The sequence below is a fragment of the Euprymna scolopes genome, chromosome 29 (genome assembly GCF_053919585.1).
Source record: "Euprymna scolopes isolate OS-2025 chromosome 29, ASM5391958v1, whole genome shotgun sequence".
Lineage (NCBI taxonomy): Eukaryota > Metazoa > Mollusca > Cephalopoda > Sepiida > Sepiolidae > Euprymna > Euprymna scolopes.
In genome coordinates, this window is record NC_136510.1 from 83,110,611 (window position 1) to 83,132,658 (window position 22,048).

Below are 22,048 nucleotides of genomic sequence, written 5' to 3' on the forward strand. Positions count from 1 at the left end.
GACACCTGCTACGAAAACGGTAGGTTAGCTTTACGAGCTAGAAAATTCCTCCCACCTGAGCACCTTTTTATCTCTACACAGCTACCAACCGCCCATTCCAAGGATGGAATACTGCAGCCATATCTGTGCAGGAGCTGCTAAAAACAGCCTATCCTGCCTTGACAGAGTACAAAATAGACTTCGTGGCTTAGTGGGGGATGCCCTTTTCTCTACCCTGCAACCTCTCTCCCACAGAAGAGACGTTGTGAGCCTATCCTTGTCTTATCGTTATCTCCATGACAGGTGCTCGTCTGAACTCCAATCTCTGGTCCCCCCTCGCCAATCTTTCACGAAAAACACCCGTCTAGCTGAATCCACTGTCAAAAAATTTCCCCACTCTTTATCTGTGCCTAAATAAAAACGTAGATTCCAAGAACAAAACTTCTTTTTTAGAACTGCGCGCCTGTGGAACTCTGTTCCGTCTGCCTGCTTCCCACCTGACTACAACCTGGATGTCTTCAAGTCCAACGTAAACAAATTCATAATGAACCGCCCCCTTAAGTAAACACTTCATTAAATCTCCACACTAACGTACTGTACTTGCAATAACCCTTATCCCTGAGTGGCTTCCTGGCCTTGATAAGTGGTGACCACCGTGTAAAAAAAAATTCATGAAATATTGTTGAAACATCTTGGCCAGTACATCTGCCACTAGTCTCTCACTTTTAGACCAGGTTTAAAACAAAATTTCCAATTCAGTGAGTCCCGCATTACCAACCAAGCCTCAACCCATGTCTTAACACCAATGTGCATGTTTTACAGGTACTTTAATGGAATGTGCCCTGATAACTTCATAGCACTTGTCTGACCACAACGTACCTACTTCCGATTAATTCGACAAGCAGCAAAATTCCACCCTTTCAGGTTTTTGGTTCCTAAATTCCGAAAATTTTTACAGAATTTAGCAGAGAAGCTAACAAAGGAAAAAAGAGTAAAACATTGAAATATACAATAAACAATTGTTGCTATTTTGTACCGATGGGTTTTTTTTTTCGTTTTAAAATAGTTTAAAATTATTTTGTTAAATCTCAAATATTTGTTTCTTACAAGCCGTTTGGAAAACAACATGGGGGCAGGTTTGTTTTTCATGAAGATGACTGCAAGCCGCCATGTTGTTTGCAAAACCGCTCGTAAAAATGTAATATTTGAGATTAAAAATCATTTAAAACTAAAAAACAAAAATGCCAGGTAGGTACTAAAGTAACTTTTATTGGCTACTAGCCTTAGTGCCTGGCTTTTATCGGGTGTTTAGAAGTGCGCCTTAAGCAAAAAAAAAAAAGTGGTAGTATGCAGGCAGGCTCGAACCCGTACCGTGAAGGAGAAAAAGAATATGAAAAAAAGTGACATCTTTGCTGTTGCGCCCATCGGTAAACCAGAAGAGACAAAAGTTTTAAATTAAAGCTAGTCAATCGAAAAGAGGGGATGACTTTCGAAAATATCGGCGAAAAAAAGCGACCCCTCCCTGTAGAAAAGTGTCCAGTTGAGTGTGGAGGAATTAATGTTTTTGGCCGATTTTAGATGCTTGTCGTCCGAAGTGTCGAGCTTCAAAACAATATAGATTTCATTAAAATCCGTCGCTTCTGTCGAAAGTCTTAGGCAAACATACATACATACATACATACATAATACATTTAAACAGACAGGTGAGATTTATATTATAGTTAGTAGCATTTATTTAATGTATATTTGATATTTTATTTCAGTTGTTTTTTAATCCTTTGCTAAAGTTCTGAATCTTCTACTCTAATAGTTTCTTCCCTCGGACTGCTAGACTTTGGAGTTCTCGCCGTGTTTCTGGTTTTTATGACTGCAATAACATACGAAGGTTGAAGGTAATGCGAAGAAGCTTTTTACGGCTCAATATCATACATAGTCCCATGTAGACATGACTTCAAATAGTAGCACCTTAAGTCCAAGTAGCAATACGCTTTATCTGGGTTGAAAAATGTTTTTTTTTTAATCTATGTTGATAATTGAAGTTGAGTTCTGCCTAAAACATATTTTTGCAGGGATTGAGTGTTTTGTTATTTTTCCTATGACTGAAATTAAAGAACTATAATTTTTTCTTTACAAGGGGATCAAGGCTGTAAGTCACTGAAGGTTAATATATGTACGATGGTAACCGGGACAACAGCGTAGGGACTGTTAGCGTTGGCAATTGGTTATAATTTGATTATTTAAAATCAGAGCTCAACAAGGACTTGTTGGTCTCCCGATTTATCGGAGAAAGGGCTATGTTTTCAGTGGCGTCCGTGCGTCCGTTATTCCGGACGATTGCTAGATAACTGCTCATTAGTTTTTCCTAAAATTTTGCCACAATTGTATTTCATTTTATAGATGAGCAGAGTAACAAAAATATTTTTGCGAAAATTCCCGTTGCGTCCCCAGTGGCTCAAAAGAGGTTTAAAAAATGCCCCAAAATAGCAAAAAAATTACACATTTTGCGCCATAACTTTGGATCTGTCCATTAGATTTTTTTGGAAATTGGCCAAAATGTGGAGCCCATTGTTCTTAATATAAATCCAGTATGAAGAACCCTGGCAAAATTCTGGTTCGCGTCCCCGAGGACATTTACTGCTAAAAACGTCGCTTTTTGTAGCTTTTGGTTTTTCATATTTCTCAATAAAATCTTGATATGTATGATTATATAGTGGGTTTTCACAGGGTCTCTTGTCACTTTTTGCCCCATAACGTTTGATTCATCCATTAGATTTTCCTGAAACTTTACCAAAATGTGGAGGCTATTTGTCTTAATATATATTCAATATGGGTGACCCTGGTAAAATTCAAGTTCGCATTCCTCTTGGATTTTTTTTTTTCATATTACGCAATAACTTGATATGCATGTCTATATAGTGTTTTTTCATGGTGCTGAATTCAAATATACATATCTTAAGGCGTGAGACTGCATCGTTTGTCCATTTTCATTGGGATTCAGCGTTTCCATGAGCTTAAAAGGGGTCACAAATGCCTCAAAATTGCAAAAAAATTATACTTTTACCCCATAACTTTTGCTCCATTAGATTTTTCTGAAACTTGGCGAAAATGTGAAGCCAACATTGGCCTTTCACACTGTTCACATTCATCATTTCTTCACTATTTTTTGTGACGTCATCTCACATTCAGTACCAGATGCGGACCGCGCACGCGCGGCTTGTTTATATTGAACTTGAAGACGAACAAATTGTAGTCAGCTGAAAACCAGACCAGTAGAACAAAGTTTCACAGGCGGTCAGTTCTAGGAAAGAAGCTTTGTTCATGGAATTTGCGTTTAGATTTAGGCACAGAGAGTGGGGGAAATTATTGAAAGTTATAAGTTAGACGGGTATTTTTTGCAAGTTTGGCGAGGGGAGACCATAGATTGGAGCTCAGACGAGCACTTTACAGAGAAAAAAAAGCGATAGAGCAGAGAAAGGCTCCCAACATTTCTTCAGTGAGAAAGAAGTTGAAAAAAGAGAAAAGAGCATCACTTACAAGGTTTGGAAGCTGGTTTGGAATATTCTCAAGACAGCATAGGCCCTGAGAAGTTCCTGTTAAGATGTGGTAACAGTACGCTATTTTAGAACGTATCTGATATTATACGCAGATTTGAAGATTTATGTGTCCTTTGCTTTTTTACTTTAAGCACTTTTTGATATAGCATCGTTTTCTGATTAATAAACTTATTTGATCATTGCTGTGACGGTTTGAAAAAAGAACTTGTAATAATTTCGACGTTCATCAGTTTTTCACTGAAAAAAATCAACGAAACGTTAAGTAAAAAATGAACACTCAAAAGAAACAGGGCAAAAAAGAGCATTGTCTTCCAAGAGGTGCTGAATTAAAGAAGTAAATTAAAGATTGTCTCTTACAATGTGATTTTATTATTTATATTGAACTATGTAGCACAATATTACTTTCTGAATATTCATTAGTATTATATAGTTATCTTATTTGTATAAGTTCTATAGTTAAAATACATATATAAAATGTTATATTTACTGAGTATTATTGTTTTTCTGTCTAAAATAAACATAATTTTCTACCTATCCAGATAAATATCAGTTTCATCAAACGTAATTTTTTGTTCAGTATATTTCTCGTTCCGCGGTATTTCCACAGGTCTCGCTAGTTAGATCGATAAAAATAAAGATCTATTCGTTCGAGATATCTCTTATTTTAAATCCGACATTTCGGTGACGTTTTAAAACGTTTTCGGCTTTAAAAAAAATACAAAATCTGATTTTGCACACGCGTTTAAATATGACAAACTTTAACATCTGCACTTAATGCAGATAATTTTTGTTTTCTCGATGTTTTAACTCTGATGAAGAACGTTTACTAAAATTGGCTACATTTATAAAATGAAGCTAACAAAAAAAAATACAAAATTACGTATTGTTTTCAGCAATTTAAAACCTGTGGGAAAGAAAACCAAGAATGTGGAAGTAGAATAAGTGAAGATATTTGCTAAATTTAGCAATTTAAGCGAGTGGATATTTAATTGGATTCGTGCATTTTTCTTCAAATTCTTATAAATCCAAATTTGTTCCGATCTGTAATGTATATATATATATATATATATATATATATATATATATATATATATATATATATAGGATTGCTTCATTTAATCAGATAGAAAGTATAAATTAATGCGTAAACTTTAAGTATTTACTTCAACGGTGCTCAATACGACGGTAGAGCTAAAATATATATGGCAATTAAGCTACACAGAATATTCTGCGTTTCCTTCACGCTAGGATTCATCAGGCTTAAGGCATAAACCTGATTAATCCTAGCGTGGATGAAACGCGGGATATGCTGTGTAGCTTAATTGCCATATATATTTAAAAGTTTACTATATATATATATATATATATATATATATATATATATATATATTGAATATAATTATGTTTTCTTTTTGAAAAGGGGAGGAATTTCTCCCGAAATAAATCAAAGTTCCATACAACGAACATACCAACAACTTGGTTGCAAATTAATTATGTAACGAGGTGAGGAATGATATATGAATAAACAGTTAGACATTTCTCTACTCGAACATACCCGTGTTTTGTTTGTTTGTTTTTCTTTTCTTTACTCTCATGATTCCGGTTCTTTCCGCATTGCTTTTGGCTTTTAAAACTTCCATATATTGCTTTATCAGCAATGCTTCAAGGTAACTACCCTTTACCTTTATTAATTTTATGGTAGGAGCTCAACTGAGCTCTATTTTATGGTCCAAACACTGCAACAAACACTGATCTAGCTATAATAACCGTCAATAACTTCGCTCACCGAATATCTGTGTCAAGAACTGAACGAAAAGTCTATAAGCAAAGGTTTTCTTTCTTAGAACTGTCCATCTGTGTAATACAATACCGCGGGACTGCTTCTGGACTGACTATAGCACGGTTATTTTACTGATCTAATATGAATAAGATCGTGTTAAGCTATCCTCTTAAATAATCTTACCCTACCCAAATTCCACCATTACTGATCATGTTGTCTCATTATGAGAGCTATGACAACAGAATATTCTGATCATTGATTTGACACTCGAGTATATATCCGACAGAGTAAGACACAGTTAATACAACCGAGAACCACATAACTCTATGTAAAAGCATAGAAGATATCAACTGGTACACACTCGAGAGTCAAAACAATGAAAAGAATATGCTGCTGTCCCAGCCCTACTCATTATATACCTGACACCTAACCCTCATCCTCGAGGGACCTCCGTGCCTTGATGACTCTCCAATTAAGAAGAATGTACATCAATTGATCGGAACGTCCATCATTTAATCATAATGTCTGTCCGTCTGTTACGTTTTAAACTGCATTCTTCATTTTGAACTGACTCGACTGAATAGATGCATCTTTATAAAAGACTATATATCTGTCAGCATGGCACACTTGTTAACCCATTAAAGACAAGAACTCATCTTTCTATCACAATTGAAAGTATTTTTTTCCTATTGTGTATGCTTAGAGTCAGGCAAACTTTTCTATAAACAGTTTTTCCGTTTCTGGAACACATTACCTGAGTACTGTTTCTTTGCATACTAACAGATGCTTAATGCCAGCCAATATTTCTCATAAAGCATCCCACAGGTAACAATTCCACGAACCATCGTGAGACTGCGTACCTTAACTGTACATCAAAAGGACGAGACAACGGTTTATTTTGGGTTTACTTATCTTGTATGAAGCATTCCCGAAGTTACTCCATGGAAAACTTGATAACTAAAAAACGCGATACTTATGCTAAATTCGGATATTTTCTGAGCTAATGGAATCGCAGCAGATCACGTCATTTAAAAAAAATATTTGTTGTTATTGATTTAATATTTTAAAAGAAAAAAAAACTTGATTTGAAAAGAAAAAATCATAAAAAAGAAAAATATCAGATTTGAAATATCAACACTTTTATGTTTACTATAAGTTGCTTGTTGTTCAAAAATGAATCAAGGGTAACTAATATATTTCCACAATGAACAAAACCAAAATCAATGAATCTTTGTTAATTTTAACTCATTTGAAATCATTTCATAATAGTATTATATATATATATATATATATATATATATATATATATATATATATTAGCTATTTTCATAATAGTATTATATATATATATATATATATATATATATATATATATATATATATATATATATAGGACAACAAGAGTAGGAAATAAAGTCACAAAACTATATATTGGTAGATATAGAATGGACCATTTATTGAATAATGGAATACAAGCAAAATTTGGAGGATAGAAGGGACTCTTTATTCCAGGGCATTTCGAATCATAATGCTTCGCATCAGAAGAGTAGAGTAGGTGCTAGGTAGCATGGAGGAGATGCAGCGTCTAGCGTAGGGTTCATTAGGGGCGAAAAAGATTATGAGGAATTATAGAATGTTGGGGGAAGCTCTAATGAACCCTTTTTGTGATATAACAGAAACATTTCTATGAAAATGACCTGTTGGGTCAGTATGTTATATTAGCTATGGAATTAATGTATGAGCGTGACACTTGTGGCGTAAAGAAAATAGTTTTTTTTGTAACATAAGAGAAACATTTCTATGAAAACATTAAAATGAAAAAAAGATATAGATAGATTTCTATGTCGTTCTGTTTATAATTTTATTTTTGTAAGAACGATCACTTACAGCCATTGAATTATAAGTGGTTTGCCATACTTATAGGTAAATGTGCACTGAACAGATACCATAATACTTAAAGGTGAATTCAAATTTTGATATATCTTTTAATTCAAACGGGAAAAAATGACTATTGGGACGTTGAAAACGTACACAGTAAAACAGTACGTTTTATTGTCGCGTTGTAACGCAAATTAAAAAAATATTTGCGCATATATTTACACATAGAGACAGCTATGCATATATACACAAGTCTACATAAGCGAATGTACGGAGAGAGAGAGACAGACAGACAGACAGAAGAGGGGGACGGAAAAGAGGTATAGGTGTGCGAGAAATACATTATATATACATATACGGTAATATGAAGAAAATTAACACTTAAAGAAAATGTGTTTTGAAAAAACACACACACATACATGCACACACATACACATATATCCACATATATATACATATATATATATATATACATATATACATACACATGCATATACATATATACACACATACTGACGTGTATATACACTTTCATGTACATATACACATACACTTGTATAAATACATACATATATGCGTGAATAATGCGCACACACATACGCATACATAGACCAATGTGTACGGGAATATAAAGAAGGAAAAAATCAGGGAAAATGTGAAGGTTTCGGAAAAAGTTCGCAAAAAAAAGAAGGTTTACCCCATCTCATATATAAGCAGTGTTTTCTAGGGATGGAAAACTTTAAATTAAAACAAATCACGGAAAAATGTTTCTTTATTATACAGGGTGCAACAGAAATACCTCTCACATTTTAAACTTTCAGCTATATGCTGCATATGAACTTACGCAATGATGCTTTCATTTAGCTAATAACTTTACATTTTTCCTGTACCCTCATTAAGCAATAGGTATGTTTTTGAAGAATGGTGAATCTGTAACTGCAACACAGAGAGCTTTCCGAGTTCACTACAAATTAGGACGGCATGTTTCTGTTCCAGATATATGCAAATTTCAGAGTTACAGGTTCGGCACTTAAAAGAAAGCCATCTAGAAGGCCTCAAAACGCTCGAAACGCCAGACAGTATTCGACCTGTCATACTACTTTCCGTTACTCAGTCTCCTACACGTTCAGCTCGCAAACATGTTTTGGCCTTAGGATTATGTGATCGAACAGTCAGAAGGATTCTACACACCGATACGCAGTTCCATTCATACAAATTAATGATTGCTCAGAAACTGCTTGATTTTGTATAATCATCCATTCATCAAATGTTTCTCTCGGAAAATTGATTGTATCTTTTACAATTTGCAAACGCTGCTACGGTGCCAGTTAGTTTTTTTTTTTTTAAGATGATTTGCCAAATTAAGCCGAACACAAAACAACCGATATTTGCCAACAATCGAACACCATCAATTGTCAATTTAATATTCACCGCATTTAAAGACACCATATATATACTCTCTCATACACACAAACATACACATATATATATGCACACACACATATAAATATATACATACATATACATATATATATATATATATATATATATATAGAGAGAGAGAGAGAGAGAGAGAGAGAGAGAGAGAATAAATTTAAAAAGTTATATTCCAACATTCGTGATGTTGACCATATAATTTATTCTTTTAATTCAGTTGACTTATACAATTCTTGACAGTAACTGTTTCGTAACGCAAAATCAATCACTTAATCATTACATCAATCAGTGAATCGACGATGCCCTTAACTCATCAGAAGAAATAGCAACAATCAATCCGTCAAAAGAAAATGAAGTGTTATTTGACATGATTAAAATCCGAAAATTGGAAGAGAAGCTGCAAATACCTTTATATTTTCCATTACGCCATATTGAATTTTTATATAATCATACACACACACACACACACACACACACACACACACTTCGTAAGTTGGTATATTGTCTCCACACTATCATCACGTAACACGAATAGTGAGAAAGATTAAGTATCTACAAATGCCAAATCAGACAGCATAAACAGTAAAAAATTAGAGAGTTTTTCGGTATTGTTGCACTTTGCGTACTGTATTTCTGTAAATCTTGTGATGTGTAGCTACCGTTAACTGCCGGAATATGCCGAGCACTGATCAAGTTGATCAGCCAATCAAGAGCGATAACACGCGTTTTTAGCCAATAAGATACGAATCAGACAACGTTCTATAAATTTTAAGAAGAAAAAATAATCACGCACAAATTTACTCAGTCTAACCATGACCCTAAAAACACAATTTTGTAATCACACACAAATTTAATGAGTCCAACTCTATCTCTTACCCTACCCTTAACCATAACAAAATGTTAGCAATTTTCCTAAAAATTCTTACGACTTTTATAAAAAAAAACTGTCAACAGTTATCCTATTAATAAACATTGTAAAGACATTGACAGCTATCGCTCTTCATCTATTTCTCTCTAGACATTAATGAATTCATTGTTGCTCATTATTCAAAACGTAATTCGAGCTGTTTCTCGAAAGTGTTTGATGCATTGCCATAGATTTCTTTGCAGTTGTATAGAGTGTAGGTTTGATTTTCTTTCTGTCCGAGCAGTGGCTATACTCAGCGATTGTCCTGACCATTGTACACAAAGGACTGCTCTAGCATTACACTAGTCACGTGCTTTCTTTGATCTCACTTTACGCTGATTGGGGGACTGGAGTGGGTTCTCGACTTTGTCCAAGGGTCTCCACAGATTAGCAACTGGAAGGAAGCGCATTTGCTTTTCCTTTCAATAGTGCTGTCCCGTCATCCTATACAACATCTAGTATTCTCAAACAATGTACCATCTGATGCTAGACAGGCTCATCGTTCTTTAACTTAGATGACGTTGTGTGTCGACGTGATTATGCCGTATGAGAAACATATGTTTGTGTATAGACTTTATAGTTTTTCATATACCGATCTTTTCACTGTGGAACTTCAAAGATTGCTAACATATAAAAAGGTCGATGACGTTAGGCTAAAGTCCCCTGATCAAGATTTTATTAATTAAACTGACCATATTGTTTTTCTTTCGCAACTTCAAAACAATTTCACCGACCGTTTCGCTTAGAACCGAATAACAAGATTAATATGTAAATTCATAATCTTTCGAGAAGTGGTAAGTCATCTTGAAACACATAAAACACATTAATTGTCAATTATTATTCGCTCCAAAAAAGATGCATTGCCACTTGGGCATAAGGGGCTTCTATTTGGGATTACCTCTATACAAAATTATGTAGGGAGTTGAGTAGCAAGATATTAAGATTACATAACAACTTCTGCATGTTAGTACAGTCAGCGAAACAAAAAAAAAGGAAGGTAATTTGAATTCGAGCAGTCGGAGCGACGAAACTATTAGAATAAAAAGCTTTCCGGCATCTAGGAGCCTCAATAGCGAAGGGGTGGGATTTTTCTTGTTGTTGGATTTGTCGACGAGGGTTTACGTCAAGGGTGGGCAAATTAAATGGACGGATTTTGAAAATACAAAACAAAAATACTCCAGTCAGGATGAGTAGACTATCACAAAATCTGATGGTACGACACTGAGCACTATTGACCTGTTCTCTATAAAATATAAACTACTGAACTGAATATACAATGAACATTTAATGGTAATGAAAAGATCTGTTTCTAATCGAACTATATACTATTGTAACATACCGCTGACACGCGTATGCAAATGCTTACTAAATGACGTCACCAGTAAAGAAAGGAGGATTATAAAGCGGAGAAAAAGAGCGATCAAGTTAGAGCTGTGGAACACGGAAAGAGATAGCGTTCGAGATCACGTAAGAGAACGAGGAGAACGTTTTAGCACGTGATGACGTCACAGCCATCGCAAGGAGGAAATAAATGTCGTTGTTTTAAAGAAAAAGCGAGCTGCAATTCTTTCATGTTCGTAGTCTCCTTTACGGCGTGAACTGAGATTACAACGTGTTGGTTCCCAAACCACGTTAGAGTATTACTATGTTTTAATAACCAATTTGGTTTACTATACCTTTTCAGAGGAATATACTATATTTTAATTCTTAATAAAGAAGGGAGGAAATAGTGTAGTATCTGTTTGTTACCATGATACTATCTGCTCATCTCCACATTTTTATTGCGTAAGGGTTGGTCTCCTCGCTTCTTCGGTTGCGAGGAGGCTTATGTAAAAATAATATTCGGAAATCTGTACTCGATGATTAGGTCGGCAGCCGCTGGGCCAGTTTACTCATCTTTCGCCTCTGGAACTAATATATTTGCCTGAGTGTTAGCAAAGAGGTAACATTGCTTTCCAGCTTTCAGGAAAGGTAAGTGCATTGCTTACTGCCTAAGGCTCCCTCACTGGGACTTCCCGGCAAGATTTTGCAAGATCAGAGAGCTTCTTCTTAAGAGACGCTGATTTAATTCTCCACACCTTTTGATATTGTGACACACCTTTCTGCGGTATGTAGTATGTAATTCACTATTATCCTCCCAGAGATTAACCCCTCCTTTAGGGTAATGGAATGTAACATCTGTTCTGTAGTCATGACTATCCCCACAAGCACTACCTCTTCCAAAAGCATAACACAATATATATATATTCGTTTATCATTATACTATTATCCAGAGACCTTACCTCCTTTTTGGGGGTAAGCGCAGTGTCATATATATATATATATATATATATATATATATATATATATATATATATATATATATATATATAATTATTTACTATTATAGTTAAATACCTACAAACATTAGTGGTGTTTCATCCTTTCGGGAATCATCAGTGCATTCGAACCCAGCAACGAAGCCATTTCTGACTCTAACCTTAACCGCGAGAAATACTGTCGAAATCTAAACATTTTTTATTTTTAAAAGGTTTTTTAACGTCTGTCAGTGTTTCATCCTTTCGGGAATCATCAGTGCTGGGTGCCACGATCAAACCATTTCTGACTCCGTTAGTAAGGATCAAACCCATTCGGCCACCGTTAACCGCAATTCAATACACGCTTAAAATATATATATATATATATATATATATATATATATATATATCAAATTTTAGTCATTTAATGAATTTAAAATTTTATGACGTGAAATGTTTGAATTTCAAATCAAAAGATTTTTATTATTCTATGTAAGACAGATTTCAATTGAAATATTTTAACTCCGGATCTACATATATATATATATATATATATATATATATATATATATAAGTGAATGTGTGCGTGTGCGGGTGTATTTTTAGTCTACAGACTCGAAATTGGATATACAGGGTACTGAGATTTGGGAAAATCGATGTGATTGGTTTTTGGCCAGGAATTTGGCGATTAAAGGGGTTAAAATTCAAAGATTTGACGTTTGAGAACTCTACAAAACTCTTCCGACAATTTTGGGTCTATACACTTTACATTTTAGATATAAGTTCCTTGGACATGGATCTGACTTAATAACTCGATTTGAGCCTGAAATAATAAATTTTAAGAGGTCTAATAGGGGTAAAATGTTTAAAAAATTGACCAATTTTTTTTTTTTTTTTTTGCTCAACATACACCTCCAAATACCTGGGCAACGCCGGGCACCATGCTAGTATATATATATATATATATATATATATATATATATATATATATATATATATATATATATATATTACCGAATCAATTATATAAACAAAGGAAATTGCTCCAAGCAAATGCCTACATCGGAGCATTACATTGTGATGTGGATTACTCAAAATACAGTTTGGATCTTTTTACAACACAACTATCAAAGACATTCACTTCGGATTTTACGATGCAATTTGGATATGAATATTTATATCCTTTTCATTAACTTTCCTTACTCTATGACATTTAAATACTTAAGCAATTTTTAATTGTGATTTTTCATGTCTCACTGACTTTGGCACATAAGGTGTAAACTATAATAACTATTTGCTAATATTTTCTCCACTGAAGAGATGGTAGATATCAAAATCCTATAGGATAAGGAGTTATAATATTTCAATTGTATTCTTTGTCTTACATAGAATAATAAAAATCTTTTGATTTGAAATTCAAACATTTCACGTCATGAATTTTTTAATTCATTCAATGACTAAAATTTGATTTATTTGCTCTATCTTGTATATCGAGCAATTCTTATTATTGTGGGCTAGTACTTATAGAATATTACTGCCAGTAATATCTTGTAAGACTTATAATCATAGGTTTACATACCAGTTGATTGTTAGATAATTTTATTCTGAAGTATATATATATATATATATATATATATATATATATAACGTGCATTTTCAGGCAGCGTTTTTTCATTTAACCAAACACTGTTAAAGATAACAGAAAACTTTTATTTAGTGATACATTTTTTATTTTTCAAGTTTTTCTGATGATGTTTTTGTATATAGATTAAAAGTATCAATAAATGTCCTATAAGTAATTTTTTTCTCTTCGGGGCATGTTGCGATTATTTGCTTTTCGCCTTTCGCCAAGACATAGTCAAGAGAATGTGTAAGGTTGGTTGTGCTGACGGGCGGATTGCCATTAGTAGTAGTAGGAACGGTGGATGCGTGCGAGGTTGTTTGCGCTCTGTGAGGAGGGACGGAGTGTGGTTTTGAGGCGAGAGCAAGGCCAGATAGAAGGGGAGGGTTATAATAGGCATTTTAAAATGTTTGGGCTAGATTGAAATATAAGCATATTTAGGACAGTTTTCCGGGGTTTTATATATACCGATTCCAAATTTTTTATTATTTCGATAGCTCCCAAAATCCAACATGTAAAATTTTATTTAACAAAAGTGCTCTTTTCTACAGTTGAAAACAGATTGAAGGAATTTTATTTGCAAGGCTGTGTTACAAGACGCAATCCAATGATTTCTGTAAAGAACAGAAAGCGCCATATAAACTTCGTCAAGCGCAATGAAGATCATGGCTCTTCATATAAGTCGAAAGTGATATTTAGCGATGAAATCAAGTTCAATAGGCTAGGCAGTGATGGTAGGCAGTATGTCTGCCCAAGGAAGGACGAAGAATTGTATCCGCAAGGTAGTGGGGGTTCAGTTTGTGTGTGTGGCGTTATTAGTGCAGATGGTCCTATAGTTCCCTTGCAAGATCGAATTAATTCAACCAAGTACATTAATATGTTGACTGAGTATTTTTTACCATACTTTGGTCGGATTTTTTATGATAATCCTATTTTCGTTCAGGATAATGCTCCCACAAACGCAGCTGGCAATGTCAAGAGGTTCCTGGAAGAGCATGATATTCCAAGTTTGGATTGGCCTGCACAATCTCGAGACCTCAATTCTATTCAAAACGTATTGTATTAGATCAGGCAACAACTACGTAATGATAAAATTTAAAATCTGGAATAACTTTGGAAAACAATTAAAGAGAAGTTGGATGCTCATTCACCGGAGTATTGTCGCAGACTAATTAAATGAATGCTTGAAAATTGTAGGCTGTCAAATTACAAAAGGGCTATGCTACTAAATATTAACTAGTTCATTGTGTTCCTGTTGTATTTGTGTTGCATTAATGTTCTAAAGTTATATTAAAATAACAATTTTCCATTGTCTTGAGTTTCTTTTGCCTTTTCGATTTGAAGTTATTTTTTTTAATTGATGTAGACACTAGAATATTTCAATTAAAAGTCAAATATAAACATGTAAAATTATAGAGGAATAAAAAGGCGAATCAAATGAGGTATAGTGTGTTTAAACAGTTACATTCAATTTAGCTCAAATTTGCGTTTTTTGAAAAAATGATAAGTGTGGACTTTCTTTTTGGCGCCACTATATATATATATATATATATATATATATATATATATATATATATATATATATAATCAGGAAGGCTGTAAAAGAGAAAGAGAGAGAGACGTATTGACAAAGAAAGAGAGAGCGGGGAATTTTGCTATAAAAATGTCATACACACTTTTTAACTTCTTTTATTTTCCTTTTATAATCCAGATATCATTGCTAATAATAAATGAAACTCTATACTTATATTAACATATATTTTCCTATATTTCTTTTAAAGTGATTTCAGTGTAAACGCCGCCATGCGTTGCGATCCACTTAAAATTAACACCACTTAAACGTCTTCGCAGGTGCACATGACTGATATTATAATCTATACTTAACATTGCTGTCTTTTGTGGTATAGAAAAAAGAGAAAGCGGGAAAATCGAAGCCTCAGGGAAAACATTAAGCGTAAAAGTACATTAAATCCAATATAATATGAGATATCTTTAGCAAATATTGATACTTACATCAACAAATAGAGTAAGGTTCATCGTATAACTCTCTTATTACACAGAAAACTGAGTTAATCAACGTTTGTTTCTCTAAGGTACCGTTTTCTTTAATATTTCAATAACTCAGAAGATTTTTTTTTTCTTAGACGAAAAAATAACAAAATCAAGGCTATTTTGGAAATGGTATTTTATTGTTACTGAGGTATGTTGCTTGTCATGTGAAGTTCTGGAGCTCTGCCCTCCCAGACTTTGACATCTATTTTTAATAAGTGGTTAGTTTATTGATAGTCCCTTAAGGTGCTCCTTACCGGGGATTGCCGACGGGGCTTGCCAAGCATTTTTTGCATACCAGTGTGCTTCTCCCCTGGGATGCTAGAGATTCAATCCCACTTTTCAACCCGCTGTGTCACATCTAACAACCGTTAAAAGTTATATAGTTTACGACCCAGGCTACATTTAGTAGCTGGAAGGCACCAAAGCGAAGACTGCCACACAAATAATTCAATACCTAGTGAGCCTCGTTCCCCATATTAAGAATGGAAATTAATTTATATAGCCATTCTTACCACGAGTAAAGGAAGGTGTTTTCCGCCCACAATGAGGATTACCCCTTCAACCTTCAGAAGAATCTAAATTACAGCTGAATTTTACCAAGTACATAATCCATTACGCTATGGATTCTTGCAGGAATAGATAACTGGATATATTAGAAATAATAATTGCATAACTAGCGAAACTAATAATGATACCTTTAACAAGTAGGATCGCATGCTGTACCAAATGTTCATCAGCTTTCTAAAGAATCTCATCTCTATGGTCAGTATTCTTCTCTCTGGGTCCACGATTCACACGAAATATAGAAATAGCATGAGGGCTCAAGGAATGCATCCACCTGTTTTTTTTTTTTTAGCTTTGTGAACTATGTCATTCAATATGAACCTTAGTTTGGCCATTATGCTTTTGTCTGCGCAATTCTTGAGTCTATCATTAGTCACAAGCGTCCAAAGGTACTTGAAGCTGTTGATAGTTTCAGCTTCTCTCCTCGGACATTGCAGTCCTTCCTGGTGCCAATGATGTAATTGGTTATCACCCAGCATCTCGTCCTTGACGTTGTTGCCATTTCTGGTACCAGTGGTGTAGTTGGTCATCAATTTGGTAGTTTCTAAGCTGTGCGTTATATACAGTGTATGTATATATATATATATATATATATATATATATATAAGTAGGGTTCGCGTGTGTGTGTGTGTAATTATCCCACAGCCCACAGCCCACAGCCCACAACCCACAGCCCACACAACTGAGCCGATCATGACCAAACTAGGGATGATGAGTCTCCCACCTAGGCATGGTGCACATCATTTTTAAGGTTAGAGTTAAAGGCGAAGGTCATAACCGGTGTATATATATATATATATATATATATATATATATATATATATATATATATATATATCCTATAGCCCACTGGACCGATCATGATGATGGTCTCCAACCTAAGGATGGTGCACACTATTTTTCAAGGTCAATGTACAAAGGTTAAACGCCACATTTAGTGCAGCTCCTCATAAGCTAGTCGACCGAGGTATGGTGCACACCAATTTGGAGGTCCGTCACCATCCTTTGTGAATTTTAATTAGATCACCTTCCTCCACCCTATACCCTCAGCCAATTAAATAAAAGTTTACAATTGTAGTTCTTTGTAACATTTTTTAAATGTCTATGTGTAATAATATAAATGTATATGTGTAATAATATAAATGTCTATGTGTAATAATATGAATATCAACTTTGATGCTTTAAAGTTCATAGTCGGATTCTAGTCACTTCAGAAGGTGATAGAAAATTTTAAACACCTTAAAAAATAGTTGCTCTTACAACATCCACTTACTGCAAGGGTGCCCGCGAAACGGGTACCCGAGTGTACAATAAAGTCCCGTGCGAAGCGCGGATTACTTTTGCTAGCATATGTTAAGCTTGGTTATCAAAATTCTGTGGCGTTTCCTGTCTCTCCAATTTTCAAATCATTAATACCACACGGTAAGTTTGCATTCTCTACACGTGCTCTTAGTTGTGTCTAAAATGATATCGCACGCACGGGTTTGTAAATAAGCGTTACTATGGAAACTCCAATCAATTATGCATCTATAAACACGCATTAAAATATTTCTTTTCTAAATCGCGCGAGGCTTAATTAACTGCGAATTTAAAATTACTATACATGCGTGAGATATATTTTATAGCGAATACAAATGCAGTAATATAACATATTTGCTAATATTTTGAATAGATTTGGATCAATTATAATTACATGAATAATGTTACATTTATTTTATCAAATCTTTCATATCAACATAAAACATAACAGAATAAAGGATAAATTACCAGGTATTACGTATAATAAGTATAAAGGTACTTCGTTTTATCGATAATTTTATTTCTCTTATGTCAGTCTCTTCAAGAAAATTGTTTCTTATCGTTGAGCACTTTCAGTTGTAATAAGTAAATTGTCATATAATGAATAGAACATTCTGACTGACGTAAAAAAAAACATTTAAAAAAGAATAAATGTTTAATTTCAACTGTATCCCTAACAGTTGTCGGTAGCCAATAGTTCGGGTCTCCTTGCTAATGAAGCCTGACATGACTTCGTGTTGTCAGGGTTCGAATTGCTCGACTGGCGTTAATCGTGACGCCTGCACTGATGATTCCCGAAAGTATGAAACACTAGTGTCTGTAAGTATTTAATTATTTCATTAATTATTATAGTAAATAATTATATATATATATATATATATTACTTACTTACTATACATATTTTACTTACTATATATATATATATATGACTTACTATATATATTATTTACTATATATATATATATATATATTACTTACTATATATATATATCTCTTTTTTACTTACTATATATATATATACATATATTTTACTATATATATTTTACTTACTATATATCCTTTACTTACTATATATACATATATACATATATATATACTTTACTTACTATATATATATATATATATATATATATATATATATATATATATATATATATATAAAGTAAAAATTGTCACACACTTTTAGAAGAAACTTATTTTGAATAAAATTAAAATGAGAAATTTGAAAACTTTGAAGTGTCAGAAATAATGATAAAATCATTACATTTAATTTTATTGTTGCTGTAAATCTTATATTTTGCTAAAAATAGCTTCATAAGAATGGGGAGTCCGGTCCTTGATTTTTATCTTTTTTTCATTTTGGTGTTGAGGAAGAGGGACGACCTCGAAGTCGAAGAGAAGAGAAATATATGTGTACTTCTCTTTTCTTGAGATGGAAATTTACAGCAAAATATGGTGAGACCCTTATTTTGTATAAAATTTAAATGAGAAATTTCAAAACTTCGAAGTGTCGAAAATAATGATGAAATCATTTTATTTACTTTTATTGTTGTTGTAAGTCATATATTCCGCTAAAAACAGGTCAATCAGGGTAGGAAGTACGGTTCGTGATAATTTTTCTTTTTTTCATCATTTTGGTATTAAGGACTACCTTTAAATTAAAAAATTCAATATAACCTAGGACGAATGTACAACATGTATAATGCTTTTTTTTTTCAATTTTAACCCTTGCTTACCCTTTAAAACGAGTTTAACCGACTAAATACCTATAAAAGAACGGTCCGTAAAAACTCATTTGGGGCACCTAGTGCTGCTCTACAAACAAAACAAAAGAATACTCAATTCTAATTTTAACCTATTTTGAAAAAAATATATTTTTCATTTGCATTGTCCATTCTTTTAACTGACATATTTAATATTCAGATTTCTAAATGAATGAACAATCGACTCTTTTTCCGACGTAAACAATATTTAAATATTTCAAATAGAATTAACAATATGACTTAATTTCTAATATTCCAATTTTTCCATTATATTTAACACTTGCTTACAGAGTTCGATTCTAGCCTTATCCTAATATCATTTTCACTTATCTTGTGTGTCGTTTTACTTCCATGAAAAGGGACAGCTATTCTATGTAACGTAATTTAATATATCTTTATTGAATGTTGTAAAATTATAAATGAACTCTGAACAAGTGTTTCATTGTTTCTCAAGAGTACAAAAAGCATAACATCGGAAACTCATTCGACCAAGGGAAGCAATAATAAGAGGCCCAAGTTGCTGAATGATATTTATAATATATCTATTTTATAACGAAATGTTTGCTTGCATTTTTCTTCCCTTTTCATTACCGATTTATACGTTTTTATATCTGTATTGCTGTTCGACTTTCCAATGTCATTATGATGCTGTCTGCGTGGGTCGAACCGGTGTTTACTTTGAAACAAGAATCGGATAACATGTACTTTTAGGTTTTCGTAATAAAAATAAAAATACATTTTCCTTAACCCTACCCACAATAATTTAACATCTGTGATCGACAATCGTTTATTAGATAATCCAGAATGTGGTTTGTGCATATAAAGATTTTTTTTTCGATTTTGTTCCGAGGACGACCGAGTAATATTTGAAAACTCTCGAATCTGTCTCCATCGCACGACTTAAGCTCTTTCTCTGCAGAAAGAAGGGGTTCATTAATACATTGGCGAGTCGTAGTTCAGAGAAGGGGTTCATTAATACATTAGGCGAGTCATGAAGGGGTTCATTGATACATTAGGCGAGTCATGAAGGGGTTCATTAATATATTAGGCGAGTCATGAAGGGGTTCATTAATGCATTAGGCGAGTCATGAAGGGGTTCATTAATACATTAGGCGAGTCATGAAGGGGTTCATTAATACATTAAGCGAGCCTTGAAGGGGTTCATTAATACATTACACGAGTCATGAAGGGGTTCATTAATACATTAGGCGAGTCATGAAGGGGTTCATTAATACATTAGGCGAGTCATAAAGGGGTTCATTAATATATTAGGCGAGTCATGAAGGGGTTCATTAATACATTAGGCGAGTCATGAAGGGGTTCATTAATACATTAGGCGAGTCATGAAGGGGTTCATTTATACATTAAGCGAGCCTTGAAGGGGTTCATTAATACATTACACGAGTCATGAAGGGGTTCATTAATACATTAGGCGAGTCATGAAGGGGTTCATTAATACATTAGGCGAGTCATAAAGGGGTTCATTAATACATTAGGCGAGTCATGAAGGGGTTCATTAATACATTAGGCGAGTCATGAAGGGGTTCATTAATACATTAGGCGAGTCATGAAGGGGTTCATTGATACATTAGGCGAGTCGTAGGCAGATATCATAACTGTATATATATATATATATGTACGTTTTATACGTATATACATACATACATATATATATATACATATATATACATATATATATATGTATATATATATATGTATATATATATATATATATATATATGTTTCATTCTCCTTTCCCTTCGTGTATATTTTCTACGTGACTGATACAACTGCTTCCTTTTTCCCCAGTATACTTATATGTGGGATATATGTTTCTTACTCGTATTTTTTTGCGAATTTTTTTCTCCCCACAATATCTGTTTACACAGCTTTATTGCCGCATATATGTTTAAAAAATTATTACCTTGCTCTGCTCTCGTCATGAACTTGTTAAAGTAAATACTGAAAATAGGTACATAAAAATTAATATAGATACGTGAAATTATATATATATATATATATATATATATATATATATATATATATATATATATATATATATTAGCAGGGCGATTCGAGGTTGCACGTGAATGAATGGGGACCAACGAATGTTTCTCCCTCCACATAGTTTATTGTCATTGAAGTCGGTAAAAATCGCCCATTTTTCAATCCTCCTCGCAGTTACTAAGTCCACAATATATCTACATTGCACTGTAGAGAACTTACCTTTGATTTTATAAAATGATTTTTTATATAATGGCTTGAATTAAAGTTTTAAGTGTTTCTTTCTTTCGCAATCATCAGTGCAGGAAGTGACGATTGCAGCTGATCCAACAATTCGTATCGCGCCAAGAAACCGCATCTGACTCCATTAGCAAAGAATGATACTCCTAAGATTACATCTATACATATATACATATATATATATATATATATATAGATAGATAGATAGATAGATAGATAGATATTGCATAACATAAAGTGAGATCAATTTTGCGCATTTCCTCAATTAGTGATAAAAACTCGATTTGAAAACTCAACTTGATAAAGGGATAAACGGAAAAGCTTTTATTATGCTTTCTCTCAACCATCTAACAATATATCATTTATCTATTTCCATTAAAGTGTTTTTTATTGAGCATGATATATTTCTTAAACGTCAACAAAGCCAACAACACGATGTGTGATTCAATCAAGAGAAATACAAAGCTCAAATAATGTATTCTCCCAACAAAATATATGACATTTTAAAAACGACAGTTGCTTATCCATGAAAAAGTCTATAATGACATGTTCAAATCGTACGACTAGTTGAACAGTTATCTCAACGCCGATTACTTCACAAAGTCAGTAGTGTGTGTGTGTGTGTGTGTGTGTGTGTGTGTGTGTTTTATTTGTTTTTGTTTCTCTGATACGT

At 33.5% G+C, this 22,048-nt stretch overlaps 1 protein-coding gene across 1 annotated transcript in view; it reads right to left on the bottom strand.

Moving 5' to 3' along the window:
* The window catches only part of LOC145252753 (uncharacterized), a 511,723-nt gene that overhangs the window by 157,857 nt on the left and 331,818 nt on the right, over positions 1-22,048 (bottom strand). The window lies entirely within an intron of this gene.